Source organism: Manis javanica, chromosome 2 (assembly GCF_040802235.1).
Source record: "Manis javanica isolate MJ-LG chromosome 2, MJ_LKY, whole genome shotgun sequence".
NCBI classification, from domain to species: Eukaryota; Metazoa; Chordata; class Mammalia; order Pholidota; family Manidae; genus Manis; species Manis javanica.
The window spans coordinates 131,133,810-131,144,126 of record NC_133157.1 but is presented as its reverse complement, the minus strand read 5'-3'; the positions used below and the strand labels follow the sequence as shown (position 1 = coordinate 131,144,126).

The following is a 10,317-nucleotide window of genomic DNA, read 5'->3' as shown; positions in this document are numbered from 1 at the left end:
GTGAACCAGAGATGGTTACAACAGACTATTTTCATTTGAACCAGCGTTGGAGACCAGCAGCATGGGGATTTATAGGCACATCAACATGCATGTTCTCAAGGGTATTTACTGATAAACACATGCAGACTCTTAGAGCAGGTGTTCCTGAAACTGTTGGTTACTAATGTTTTCTTTAAAGAGCACTGTCCCTTGAGCCCTTTAGGCCACATGCTTAGAGTCCAAATGTTTCTAGGTTATTTATAACTAATAGGTTGCAATAATATTAAAAACAATTTCGTGAGGTTACATAGCCATTTTGTGATGCAAAATGCTTTCACCCTGCTCCCTCCCTAATTTACCAAAGTGTGAAAGATATTGGTATTTTTTTGGTGGAAATTACACAATTTATTGTGTTTTTAACACTGCTAGGCATTCATGATACCTTTGTGAGTCTCAAAACTCATGTGAACAGTGTTTTCATCCTCAAAACTCATGAAGACATAGAGGCAAGAGTAAGAACACATTACTGAGGACTGATCAGATGCAAAAAATGTAATGACTCACGACAACTATTTTTGACCTGAGTCCAGTAATCCATGGAATCACATTCCTAAAATATTGTATTTACCGAGCTCTGAAAAAATTATCCCTACATGAACATACTAATTTGGGTATTTGGCCCTCCCACCTATCTTCTCAATGTTGAGAAACAGTTTTAAATGAAGAGGAAAGCACCTTCATAATAACTCCTTTCTCTGCTAATAAGCATATTATATACTTTGGAAATGAAGGAACTTCTCACATTCCTACTAGTAAAATGACTTTCAAATTCATATAACATTTATGAAATTTTACTCAGAAGAGTACTATACAATGACTTGTCTTCAAAACTGCCTATTAGAATGGTGTTTGGTCATAAATATGGACAGGACATGGTGCATAGAATATACTAAAATTCAGTTACATAAATATCTCATTTCACTGAATAGAAAAGATAGAATTGTTATCCATTTCATAGAATTGAAAAATAAAACAAAGTGCTCTGAATTAGATGCCATTTAGCATCTTTGGGGCAATTACATAACAGGTTAAACAAGCTGATATTTTTATATGTGAAATTTTAGTAAAGCTACTTATTTTCTCACAATTTTGAAAATTTGTTTTGCAGTTTGCTATACCAAAAGGTATAGAAACTGGATTAGAGTAAAATAAAATTTAGAATTAGGTAAATATTCAAAAAAGTTTTGGTTGCGTCTCCTGGTGTCCTTAAAATCAAGTACCTTACCACTTTAATTAAAAAAAGAAATTTCAACATATTGAACTGAATTCTATTTGCCTATTCAGGGAAGGAGATTTTAGGGTGCTACATTCACTAAATTACACTGGCTTGGTTGTGCCTTCCCTCCCCACAAACTGTGCATTTGAACTGAATGAGGGTAATCTGCCAGGGGAAAATTCTAACCATGGGAAAAATGTTTTGGTCTGAAGATATGTTTGAAATTCAATTTTGCTAATGGCGATGCAGATTTCTTGCCCCACGAAGCCAAAGGAATGGAGCTGCCAATGCTGTAGGTAGGCAAGGCTCTATTATTTCTCGAATAGATTTTCAACAGCCTTTACACATCCTCAAATGTCCAATATCTCTTACATTACCCAAGGTCAGAAAAAACACACAGCTTTATGAAGATCAAAGAGCAAAGAGTGGCATCAGAAACCTCACACTTTTAAAAGTAAAGAACCTCCCACTACATATTTTAGCATCAGATGCATATGGCGCACAGTAACTGAAAAGATTTACCCCATAACGGGAACCTGTTAAAACTAGAGTGATATGCCCTTGGGGCAGAAGGACAAGCTGTCTTGCAGTGTGAAGGAGCAGAGGTACAGCCATCATGCATAGAAATCTAGGAACTGGGCTAGAAAGACTCTAAGTGATAGGTGTGAGCAGGAGAAAATTGAGAGATTAAATGACAAATTAACCCCTCAGCCTCTTGAGGTCATTCTTTGTACTGAAATTTAGTTGTTTTAGAGTCTTCATTACTAAAGACATGATTTTCTCATAGCCTAGGGGGAAAGCTCAATTACTGTACCCATGTAATCGTCCATTTTAAATCATTTTTGTGCAAAGATTGAGGGTATGGAATGGATTTGTCATACTCAGGATGAAACTGGTGCAAATGAAATCCCTGTTAAGGGGCATTAACTTTATTATTTCCTCATTTGCCATAAAAGCCTTGTAAGTATCAAGATTTGGGACAGACTGTGGCTTATTATCAACCAAGTAAGAAAGGGAGGAACTTCCTCATGGGTTTTAAGACAAGTAGTTTTTTAGTTTATAGTCTAGGGAGATAAAAAAATACAATAAAATTTAGTATCCTTCTCATTTTCTAGGGTTAATTGGATACCACTCTTCTGCTGTTATAACTCATTTGTTTTCTAGATCTCACTGTCCAATATATTTTAATGGGTTTCTTTATACTAGCCCCATTTTCTTAGTCATTACCATCCGTGTGCTAATCAATTATCCTGTCATTGATTTTATAAGACATTCTGCAAAAACCCATAGAATGTTTCAGTATTAAGGGCACACAATTATATTCAGATCATAAACATTTCATTGAATTTTCATTGATAGTTTGAGTAAAGAAACAAAAGTCAAAATAGCAAATATTCTATGCAAATAGAGGATTTTTAAATTATTGAAGCTTATTAAAAGCTGATATATGTCATTTTCATGGCTTTCAGAGATTCTTGATAAAGTGAACTGTGAGCAGTTTTAAGTGATGCATTCCAACAGTTGCCCAGCACTAGTTCCATAGATTCTGATCAGTAAACTATCATTTCTCTATTTAGTGTAATTATTCAACATTATTAATAGCTAAAGTTACCATTCTATCTGAAAGAAATTTTACCCTGTTTTTAAAGTACTGTGACTGGCTCTGGCAGAATTTCAAAGAATTAAATCATGAAGACTTAGAGGCCAGGAGTTCATATACAAGCAAGCAGTGTTGGTGATTCCCACCCACGCTGAGAACCCTTTGGCTCACCTGTCCAGCCACTCTGACCAAGGGCCATGTGCACCCTGAGGGAGGAAGTCCCACTCACTGGAGCCGCCATTTGCCTCCCCCCAGGGGACTTCCCACAGGGTCAAAGACTAGAGCATTGTCTACACTGTCTTGGCCACATTCGTTTTTAAACACAGCCTCTGTCCACCAGCCCATTGAAACTGAGCGCACCAAAGTGGTGTCTGTTCAGAGCGTTTCCTAAAGCCACGGTCTGCTTTGACTTCAAGGACACGAGTACCTACGTATTTCCGTAATTTGCCTGAAATTCAGCTCAGTCTCTCTCCCACTTGCTCCCTCCCATAACCGTCTATTTTTCAGGGTGCTTCTCTGGCCCTCTGTTCTTGTCACTCAACTCCCTTGCCCTCTTATGGCTTTAGATATGACTTCCAGGCCACACACCTCCATCTCCTGCCATCTCTCTGCTGAGCAGTCGATGTTCATCCAAAGGCTACTGGCCATCTCCCCCTATATTCACCTCAGGCATCTTAGACTAGACTGATTTTGTTCAAAACAAAACCCAAAATTTTAACCTCACCATGCCTGCTTCTCCCTACGGGTCTCCCGTCCTCATGAAGGAAACTCTCCCTCATCAAGTTGACAGAAAGGTGCCTCCTCTCTTATTCCCACAGTACTATGATCGGTCACAACTAACGTGGTACAGCTCCTCTGGAAACAGTTTGTTGGTTTCTTTAAAAAGGTTAATATGCAACCTCCACACAAACTGGCACTTGTGCTCCTAGACACTTAGAGCAGAGAAATGGAAACATGTTCACCCAAAAACATATACACAAATATTGTAGAAGCTTTATTAATAGCCAAATACTGGAAAGAAGCCAGATATCCTTCAGCAGCTGAAGGGTGAAACGGTGGCACACCCAACGCTAGACCACTAGCCGGCAATACTTAGAAGAAACTGTAGATACGGGCAATAACCTGAATCTTCACTCATTATGCTGAATGGGAAAGAAAACTAATCCCCAAAGCTACAAATGTATGATTCCATTTATAAAACCTTAAAATGACAAAAGTGTAGAAATGGAGACCAGGAGGGCTTTGGGTGGCGGGGAGTGGTGTGATGGAGATATTCGGTATCCTGACTGAGATATTTTGCTACAGTTTTACAATAGGTTATCATTGCAAGATACTGCATGAAGGGCACACAGGTTCTGTTTGTGTTATTTCCCATAGCAGTATGTGTGTCTACAGTCATTTCAACATTGAAATAATAAGAACTTTCAAAATGTTTTAAATAAACAAAAAAATATTTTTTATCAAACTATCTCATCAGGAGCCATTCAAAAGACAAAAATATACAGTAAATATTCTTCCCTAGTCTTATTTTCTTTGACTCAAAAAATATTACATATGTCCTGTGTATTTTAAAGTCATTGGATAGCACCACTGGGATATCCAAGCTTCAGCTTTGTGATGTGAAAATCGGGGTGTGATTGAAATCTTCGTTCAGAAATCTTCGTTCTGACAGACTGGCATCCATCGGTCAGAAGATGACATTATTTGTGCCAGAAATGTTAACAGTGAAGTTCACTTCTTTGAAAACAACAATGGTAATACAATTACAAATAAATTGAAGTTTCAAAGAGTGAATTATTTTGTGGTATCGTCCAGGCCCTAACCACACAGGGGCTGTCCAGTTCCCAAGTGTAAGGGCATATTTTCATCTTTTAGATTTCATCAGCACCGCAGATTTGCTGCCTTATGCAGCTTAGCCAACAGAAGTTTCTTTAAGGCTAAGATGGCAATGCCAGGGAACAGGAAAGCTACTGCTGTGGGGCAGTAGCCTTTCAGATGTTGACAATACAGGAGCTTCCTACTACAGGAAAAGGCTATGTTACAAGGCGACAGATGGAGAACGTGCTCTCATGCAGTTACCAAGAAATGGCTCCTTTAGGATGTAGATGGGTTTCTAGTTCAACTGAGTTTTGTGCCATTCACAGTCTCATGCTTGCCAAATGTGATTCTGTGCTTTACTTTGGAACTGGTCGTCATAATGCAGCCTGCCACAGCCCTCATGGACACATGCTGATAGTAGCTGAGTTTGGAAATCCGCAGAGACAAAAGAAGTGTGAGATGTTACAAACTACAGACTTATTTCTCAGCCTTTGCCCTCTCCATTGTAAGTGCGTTTTTAACAGCCACATGTCTTCCCGGTTATTTGTTAACATTGGGTACAAGATTTGGTTGCCTCTTGCACAAATATGATGTGCCATCAAATGCAGAAACTGGTAGGTTTCTTGGCAGCCACTTTAAACAGAAATTTTCCAGCAAAAACAGTAACTTAGCAAGCGAGCACCCAGTGGAGGATATAAAGATGCATCCATTCTAAGAAACAAACCAATCACCAATCCTAAATTGCATGAGAAGGAGCATGGAACAGCAACCAGGAATGAAAAGCTGCCATCAAAATCCATCCCTAAGAATTAAAGGAAGTGTGAGGCTAAGAGTTGATGAGCAAGATGTGAGAGGTGATAAGAGCCCAGATTTGCCCCCTTCCCTGCCGCTCAGAATACCCTATGAAAGCCTGCTTCTCGGTCACCCCGCAGAGACCCTGAGATACACAAACAGATCAAGAACCTAAAGAAAAGGCTGTGAGCCATCAAACACCTGGGAGTGCAAGCCGCTCCTGGAAACCAGCTAGGAAAACATGGTAGGAGGAAATGCAACAGGAGAGCCTTTCTCCAGGAACCGGCAGGCTTGGGACTGGGATTTAAAGATTCGCAGAAAGCCAGTTAGCTACCAGGAATCAATATGATCACATCCTATGTTAAACCCACTGGCATCAATGGAATATCATGTGCCCACTCTTAACATTATCCAAGAACTTCCTCAATAGGGCAAGAAACCATAGAATATGTAAGAATCAACCTAACAAGTGCTGTCCAAGAGTTCTACACTGACAACTGTAAGGATGGTTGCTAAGGACATGAACAAAGGCCGACATATGCTGCATTCTTGGATGTGAACACTCAGTACTCAGGATGGTGATTCCCCAACATACTTACATGTCCAGCTAAACAAAATTCAGCATTGCGTCTGTGTAACTGACAAGTTGTATCTAAAATTAATATAGAAATACAAAGAACCTAGAATACCCAATGAGGTTTTTTAAAAGCAGAGCAAAGTTAGAGGATTTACCCCTGCTGAGTCCAGGATTTACTCTAAAGCTACAGTAAATAAGACTGCACAGCATTGATGGAAAGGTAGATCTGTGGCACTAAAGAGAAAGCCTGGAAAACAAGTTTCTCAGCTTTGGCTCTGTGGACATTTGGGACCAGACAGCTGCCTGCTGAAGGGACTATCACTGCACTGTAGGTTGCACAGCAGCATCCCTGGCCTGCACTCTTCCATAGAAAGCAGCCAGTCTTCACCATTAAATGTGCTATAAACTTGTTGAAAATAGAAGGGAACACGTCGTTTTTAGTGGTTTTAAGTTGGTTCCTGCTGTTTTTGCCAGTGATCGAAAGCCTAAATTGACTGGATCGAGAACCTAAGTCACCATTACTTCATTCATTGCTTGCATATTTGCTAATGCTGTGCCCATCAACCCCTTCTGGTTTTGTTGTGTACTTATATATATATATAGGTTCTTATCAAGTTGCCAATAAGTAGTCTGGATCTTCCCATTGTTCTGAACTTCTCTTGCAGACCTGTGTTTGAATATATTTGATTGTCCCTAGACACTGCCACACATAAAAGCATTCTATTTGACTTGAAATAAAAGTGAAAAATAAAATAAAATAAAATAACAAAGTGGAAGCCCAAAAGAAAGTTCTTTGTTTCACTTTTCAATTCCCAGAAACTGTCCCTCACAACTTCGATCTTCACCTGGAGAACAGAGCACGTTTGCTTTTTTCCTGAAAAGTTTAGCCCTGATATTGAGTCCTTAGCAGTATTAACAATTTAACTCACCATTTCTCTCAAGACACTAAAGCTTCCAAGTACATGGACTTTCAGTGGCCAGGTGTGGTTCTCCAAAATTTTCAGGGTGGACCAATAGGTTTTTACTCAAGACCTTTGCTGCACATAAAGTAAAAATAATTTTTAGCATAGAATTTAAGAAACCACTGCTGTTATAAATATGAAAATATTTGTTGAATTATTTGTCAGTATCTTTTGCAGCAAACATTTCACCTCCCTAAAAAAATCAGTCATCAAAATTTAACAACCTTTCAAATCTGGATTTCTAACCCCATTCTCCTGAAACATGGGCAACTGGGGAGGGCTGTGCCTAATGCCCTGGTTTAGGGCTGGCTGGTAGGGTCAGCAGTATTTGTTACCTGCAGCAGCAGCAATCAGAGCAGTGGCAACAGAGATGGTCAATGACTTGCCTTCAGGCACAATGCCACTGATAATTGATCCCCAGTCATCAATGAGGAAGACTGTGCATTTCTGTATTGTATAATATGCCCTCTTGAAGGTCACACTATTAAACTGTTACAGTCTGTTTTTTGTGGTCTAAATACTAAGCATTTTATGCTTCCAAATAATCCCAACTTCCTAATTGGTTTTGACAGGAATCCTTTTTCTGTCACATCAAAAGATGCAGGAATAGGTATAAAAGTCGCTGTTTAGATTCATAAAACCTAAATCTGAGATTATGGCTACAACAACATTGACCAGGCTTCAGTGCTTCATTGTTTTCAATTTCCACTGGTATCAGCCCTTTACAAAGATTAATGATACTTATAAAACTCTCCTCACTATTGCAAAATGTCCAAGTCCTACTAAAATAAACACTTCTCTTAAAGTTTATTGGGATTAATTTTACCCTTCTTTGCTCCCTAATTACATTTATAGGTTGTTTCCCTTGTTAATTTAATGATGGGAGTCCTTTTGTTTAATATAGCAGAGCCAATGCATGGAGAATTAGTCTGTATCTAATCAATGCCCACTAGAAACATGCTGAAAGTAATATTGCTGTAAATTCTAGTGCAATACATTCCCACAGGCTTGCACATATTTTAACTTTTCTCTTTTTTTTCCTATTTTTAATAACACAGTAGCTGAAAAAGTTTAATAGCAATGAAACAAATGTCATGCCACCAATCCAAACTCGTTATAAGGAAGTGCAATGGCTCCCATCATTACATCTTTTACAGACAGAGCTGCTGTTGAGAATGTGAGTCATTATGTCACGACATGTCCTCCTACAAGCATCCCCCAGGAAAGATTTACATAGCTCTAGGACCACAGCATCATACTTATCCTGAACAATTGGCTTGTCTTTAACCTTACAGACATGATTTATTAAGGGGCCTGGTCTGCCCAGAAGCTAAGGGACTAATCTGTGGCTCAACAAAGCAGTGGTTCTCCTGCCTTGGCTGTAGCATACAACCACTTTGAAACTCTTAAATATGTAACATTGCAAGGTCTGCACCTCAGGGGACCAATCAAATCAGACTTTAAAGGTGAAGAGGTCTGGCAACCTATTTTTTAAGCTACCTAAACCATCTTAATCTGCACCTACACTTAAAGAAGCATTGACACCAGCTAAGAATATCCATTATCAGGAATGCATTTTAGTAGCATATTTAGGCCCTTTATGTGTCTCCACTTTTGTTTTATCATCAGTTTGAACATGTTATCTGGTTGTAGTTTATGCATTCTTACAAGCTGTCTTATATAATTTTCATAATCAAATAAATAATACAACATGATTGACATGAACAGAAGATTATGTTGAAGTAGAAATTTGGCTTTGGATCTTGAACATACAGAATATTCTTGAAGAATACAGAATATAAAATTCTCTATGCTATCTCATCTGCCAACAATTAATTGAGAGGATAAATAATTTTACAGTTCTTTGAATTTTATGTGTCTTTTTTTAGGTGGGGTGATACTTATTAAAATCTAAAACATGAATAATAGATACCATAGGGTGCTTCCTAATAAAGACTGTACTTATAAAATGTAACAAAATGGGACTGATAAAGATAAAAATATCCTGCACTTAATAACTGATTCAAATAAAGCAGTCGAGCTCAGAACAAATAATGCCAATTATTTATCCTTCCCCTGTAATATTTTTGATACTGCATAAAGCCACAAATACACCCCAAATAGTAACAATAAGTCAAGCATGCTAGAGCTGGCAGAACACAAAATTCATTGGGGCAGAATTTTGGTCAACTTTTATTGAAATATCCCCCAAATCTAGAAGAGTGCTTAGCAAAGGAGGTGCACAATAAACATTTGTTAAATGTATGAATGCATAAGATCCCTATATGAACATATAGAAACACAATAAATGGTTTTTACTTTATACCCACACAATGCATATATTTATATGCATATACATATGTATGCTTAGATATAAATATAAGCATATAAATATTTATTCTCATATACACATATAAATATTAAAATCTAAAATATGTAAAATGAAAAATAAAATATGTAAAATCTACTCATATAAATATTTATGCTTAGGCCTAAGTTTTATGTAAAATATATATACTTACATGTATATATATATCCAGACACACAAAATGAAAAGTCACATTTATCCAAATCAGGAAGAAATGTAATATATTTAAAAGTAACTAATTATGCAACATAGATAAAAAGGGTTTCCATCTTTTCATAGATCTCAAAGTTACTATTCTGTTTTCAAATAATGGGAAAAATATTCTATATGACAGTATAAATTATGCTGCATAACTTATAATTTTACCATGAAAAGTATACTAGTCGAGGTAAAATAACTGAAGAATTATATCTGCCCATTTATGGTGTTTTAAAAAAATATTTGCATGACATGGGGCAGAGAAATATTGAGATGTTATTTCAGGCTAAAAGCCCACTTTATATTCAACTGCCACCTCCTGGAGTGGTTTTGCGACAGTAAAGCAGAAAACATTTGGAGCTGATCACATTTCACTCCTTAATAGACCTGGAATGCCAAGCATTTCTTCCTTGCACTTGGAAAGATTCCAAAAAGATGATTCAGCCCAGCTCACTTCAAATGAAATTCTGCTCTTGCTGAACTGAACTCCTCAGCCCATTAAAGAGCAGGCTTTCAAAACAGAAAAAGGAAAGAAATGAAAAAACAAAAATGAGACAGTGTGAATTCTTATATTTTTGTACTTTTTTAATAATGGCTCCTTTATGGAAACATCCAACGTTTAACTTGGGTGCTACCCTTGTGGATTTGATGGAGGTGCCCAGAACATGAAATACCAAAACAGGAAAACCTAATTGGGTTTGTTATCAACCCAAACACATCAATCTCACCACATTTTGTCTATCACCT

General features: G+C 37.6%; 1 pseudogene; it reads left to right on the top strand.

The window, feature by feature from the left end:
• The first annotated feature begins 3,580 nt into the window (after window positions 1-3,580).
• Window positions 3,581-5,312, top strand: LOC140845634 (eukaryotic translation initiation factor 2A pseudogene; annotated as a pseudogene).
• The last annotated feature ends 5,005 nt before the right edge of the window (window positions 5,313-10,317 follow it).